Consider the following 5,154-nt stretch of genomic DNA (forward strand, 5'->3'; position numbering starts at 1 on the left):
TTCCTATTGTGTGGATCAAAATAGGGGATTCTGACGAAAGCTTTCTCCGTCAATTTAAGAGTCTTACTACTGAATGAGTATTCGGAAAGTTGGTCGTTGTGAGAGGAGTCAGTGTCAGATGAGCTATCACTCAAACTTTGCCGCTGCTTAACATAACTTCTGTAATGTATTTTGCGCCTGTGTTGTGGGTATGAACGTAGAGCGAGACTTCTCTTGGAGGCAATGCGTTTATTACAATAAACGATAACAACACCAATAGCCGTAACACGACTGGTGTCTGTTAAAAACACTGCTGCAGTCAATCACAGTTGGTTTTGAGTGATTACATTGGGGTGGGGGGGGAGGGATGGCAAGTGATGGGTGATGGGAGGAGACAAGGGACGCAACGTGACCGTCCATGTACGAGGATAAGAGTTGCCATCTGTGACGTACACAACCTGGGGACACATCATGGGAAGAAGGATCTCTCAAAACCCGAAGAGGGGAGAACTACATGGAAACGCATTGTCTCGAGCAATGAATTAGCACAAGGGTACGAACAGGGGTTGGAGTCATGTTCTTCGTATGGTCGACGTTTATGTAGAGCAACAACTATATTGGATTGAGGTGGTTGATCCAGATCATTGTGTTAGAAGTAGAGTTGGTGCATCGCTGTGATGATGCCTCCGAATTTGTGAATTGGACATTGAGTTTTCATATATTCCATAGTCTATTCAGGCTTGGAGTTAGGGATAGGGCTACAGATTTGCTGCAGAAATATTTTTCAGAGCGTCAGTGTTTGGCACTACATGTAGGGCAGTTCCACATATTAGGCAAACATCACAATTTCAGCATCATCTTAATTTTATATATTTATATGGGATATAATATAGAAGGTAATTATTGCTTTAGAAATGACATTATTCACACAGATGATTTCTATCTGAATCTCTTGGTTGAAATACTTTGCCCAAGGTAAGATAACTGTGCGATTATGGTAATGAGTATCCACGTCCGTCTGAGACCGTGGAACTGCCCTCCAGCACTGCCGCTCACATCAGGGGACGTAGGAACGACTATGGTTGCTGGCTTCACCGTGGCCAACTAGTTTATTGATGGGCATCTCCTCCTTGCCATCCTCCTAAATTTCCAACACCATGACCACCTCCACAACCTTGTGCTTGTCGCCCCCAACTCAAGCTCAGTGCAAACCCCTTGGAGGGCTGGCATTACCCAAGGGACACAGAACTCTGCCTCACATTTGGTTTCTAGAAGCTCCGCAACAGCCACACTGTGGATGTAGACAGCCCTTAGCGTTATAAATGTGAGCCACTCGCGTGTCCCAAACACTCAAAAGAATTGAGACGAGGCGATAGTATTAGATACAAATATTTATTATTAAAACGCGACGCCTTGTAAGGAAGGGGAGGTGCTGGTGGGGGTGGGTGGTGCTGGAAGTGTGGGGGGCTGTGAGATGCTCAGAGGGTGTTCGAGGCCTGGGGGGGCAGGTCTTGGGAGGCTTCTTGAATGCCGGGCTCCAGTGAGCAGCCAGAGATGTCCTCTTCCTCCTCAACCGTGACAAGCTGTGGACATACTGACCCATTAGACACTACACACAACTCAGTACTTGGCAGACAAATGCCAATTGCACACCAGGTGCTGAGTCACCTTGTGCCCACATCTGTCATTGGGGGTGCCCTTTCACACGTGTTGAGATGAGATGTGATGTAAAGCGCTCTGAGATGCCCCGGTGTACAGAAAGGTGCTAAATCATTCTCATCATTATCACTGTATCCAGCAATAATGAAATTGTCTATAGATAGATAATCTGTATTTGTAAACGGGGACCATGACGGCTTAACGTGATGGTTAGACCAGTTCATCATTATCATAATACACTGAATCGTGTGTGCATGAATCTATTATTTACGTTAAACGCAAATTATATACGTGTATGTGTGTGTGTGCGATGCGCGAGTGCTGTGCACTCACCTCCACCTCGCTCTGCAGACGCTGCTGCTCCGAGTGTTCATTCTGCTCGTTGTCGCGGTAGGGCGCCAGCTCAGCGTGCAGCTCCGCCACTACACGTTGATACCACTGAATCTCTGCCTGCAGAGATTCCAGTTGCCAGTTCCTGTCAATGAGCTGCGTGGGCCACGGGCAAATGGCGGCAGAGGGACACAGGAAAGCATTTTAACGACTGCGTGAGGTTATTGCAGAACATACAGGTATAATAACACACACACAACCAGGATCTTCATTTATAATTGAGTAATGTAATGAGCTACGAAGCTCTTTTACACAGATGTCCATACACCACCTTTGACCAAATAAACCGAAATGCATCCAATCATCTCAGATCTTGGAAGAAAAGCATGGTTGAACCTCAAGTGCTTGGATGGGCAACCACCATCAATACAAACCAAGATAACACCTATAAAAGCATGATGAAGACCGCTTGTGTTGCAATCGAAACGTCGTGGGTTTTTTTATATCATTAAAAAAAAGTACGTGACTTTACCGAAAGAATCAAGAATATGAATTCCTGCAGTCACGAAAGTTTTATGTTAAACATTTTTTAGGAATTAATTAACCCAAAATCTGGATTAAAATAATAGATTAAGATCGCTTCCCAACCAAAAAGAGGGAGGGGATGGAGATGCATGTAGCAGAGGGGAGCAGATGGTCTAGTAGTCGTAGGTACTTCTACTAGAGGTGGGATGGTGGATCGTAACGTGGTACAGTCCCTAAACAGAGAATGCTCAGTAACCTAGTGCGCATCCATTCTGTACAACCATCAGTGTGAAAAATAAGTGTATACATACAGTCCTCGACTTAGGAACACCATACTTACGGAGACCCGACTTACGGATACCCGACTTCCGAATCTGATTCTATGAAATGTATTAATTTTTGGTTACCATTGACTTTAAAACGCGAACTTGCACTTCCAAACTGAACCACAGAACTATTTTGTTCAGTGCTGCGATCCTCCACGAGATGTCATGAGTCAGCCTCGTGCACGCGCACATGTGCGTATATGTGAAAGTGATTGTGTGGGGAGCGGTAGTGTTGCAGTTCACGCGCTGCGCTACAAACCCACCGACCCAAGTTCAATTCCAACTCACGGCCAACACCAGTGACGATTATCTGAACCATTCCTGGGCCTCCCGTAGGTCAACTCGGCCTCAAATGAGCACCTAGCGCGCTGTATAAACATCACCACTCGGGACACAAATGCAGCTGGGTGTGGTGCTGGCACACAACCCCTCGCATGTCGTGCTGGCTTTCATAGGCTATCGCTAACAGCACGTGCCCCAACAGCCTATTAAAGCTACACGGTGGATCTTTGTGCGGATCGGAAGTGTAGCGGTGAGCACGCTTGTGATTTGAAAGCGGTGAGTGAAAATAAAAAATATTTTTACTACATTTTATGTATTACTTACGATACACTATAATTTTAGTGTTAATGCAAATGTACATGATTTCTTATTTACGAGTTTAACAATGCTTGACTTTTGTTGAACCTTAACACATTTTATAACACTGACAATATGGGAATTTAAATATCGCACATTATTGTATTCCGACTTACGAACCGTTCCGACTTATGAATGGGCCTCAGGAACTAAATGCGTTCGTAAGTCGAGGACTGCCATATTATTGATATATTTGTCTATTATACTATGTGTATTATTAGTTGTTTATCATGTAAAATTAGTTTACACTTGAAAAATATTCACCATAAATCCGGTATGTGGGGAAAAAATATTGATAGAGTATGTGTAGTGGCATAGCGCTGGCTGCTGGTAAAAAAGGGTAACTGCGGTGTATGGTAGTACCCACGTCAGCAGGCCACGATAGACACGAGAGGGGGACATCTAGGGGAAAGGTCACAGAGGGGGGGCCATCGGGAACCCGCTAGTAGGTTCCAGAGAGGGGGCGTGGCTGTGGCGGAGCGAGGCCACGCTGAGAGTATAAGAAGGGCCCCTGTGAGGGACCTTGTGGCTGTTGCTGGAAGTGGGATCCTCGTCGTGCTGTTCGTATATTTAAGATAGTCGTCGTCACCATCTCGTCATCGTCGTTGTCGTCTCGTCGCTGTCGTCTTGTCGCCATCGTCGCTGCCGTCTTCACTCGATATTACGCTGCTAGATAGGTGTTCGCTGTCTCCGTTCAGTGCTGTCAGTGTTAGATGGTTAGTGTTGTGTATAGGCAAGCAACGGTAATAGTGTGTACCCACGTAGGGTGTCTGTATTATCCCAATGGTGCTCGTTAAATAAAAGAAGCGCCTAAAAGTCTTACTGTCTCTGAGTTAGTCACTACACATGTACACATGAAAGTGACTACTGTAGTCAGAGATGCAAACGCTTGGGCGTCATCTGGTGCCTTACTGTCACCATCCAGGGTAAACTATTTGGGTCTTTATAGTAAAGTTCGTAAATCTCAAGTACGCTATGGCAAGGTACCACAGTACATAACATGTGATTGGCTATCAATGATTTGAGTACGTTAATAGTGAAAGTACGTACAACGGGAGGGCGTAAATAATGGTATTACTGTATATATGTGCGTTTGTGCCATGCCGGACTTCATAGGTGCTCGCTAACAGCACTTGCTCACCTTCGCCTCACTCTGCTGGTGCAGCACTTGCAGATCCTGGAGCTGACAGTGAATGCTCTGCAGGTTTTCTTGGCATGGCGCCAGCTCAGCGTGCAGCTCCGCCACCACACGCTGGTAACCCAAAATCCCCACCTGCAGGGATGCCAGGTGCTCATTCTTTTCGATGAGCTGCATGGGCCACGGACAAACGGCAGCAGAAGGACATGGCTAAGCATTTTAACGACTGCGTGCAGTTGTTAAAGAACATACAAATCCAACAAACACATACAGAACCAGTATCTTTATTTTAAATGAAGGAATCTGATAAGCTATGAAACTCTTTTTCACAGATGTCCATACACCACACCACCTATGACCAAATGACCTGGAATGCACCCAATATTATAAGATCTTGGAAGAAAAGCAGGGTTGAACTTTGATGGTACTTGGATGGGTGACCACCATCCATACAACCCAAGATAACACCTATAAAAGCCCAGATATATGGATTAATTAACCCAAAAGCTACTTTAAAATGTCCGATTATAATTGCCTCACAACCAAAAATAGGGAGGG

General features: G+C 45.3%; 1 long non-coding RNA gene across 1 annotated transcript; it reads right to left on the minus strand.

Moving 5' to 3' along the window:
• Window positions 1-1,118: 1,118 nt before the first annotated feature.
• LOC142923206 (uncharacterized) lies at window positions 1,119-4,698 on the minus strand. The gene is made up of 3 exons (XR_012940600.1): window positions 4,600-4,698; window positions 1,972-2,124; window positions 1,119-1,562 (listed from the first exon to the last, which is right to left on the minus strand). It is a non-coding gene; the product is annotated as an uncharacterized LOC142923206 (long non-coding RNA).
• Window positions 4,699-5,154: the final 456 nt, after the last annotated feature.

The sequence above is a fragment of the Petromyzon marinus genome, unplaced genomic scaffold (genome assembly GCF_048934315.1).
Source record: "Petromyzon marinus isolate PM22_M1 ecotype Great Lakes invasive population unplaced genomic scaffold, UKy_Petmar_22M1.pri1.0 PM_Scaffold_33, whole genome shotgun sequence".
NCBI lineage: Eukaryota > Metazoa > Chordata > Hyperoartia > Petromyzontiformes > Petromyzontidae > Petromyzon > Petromyzon marinus.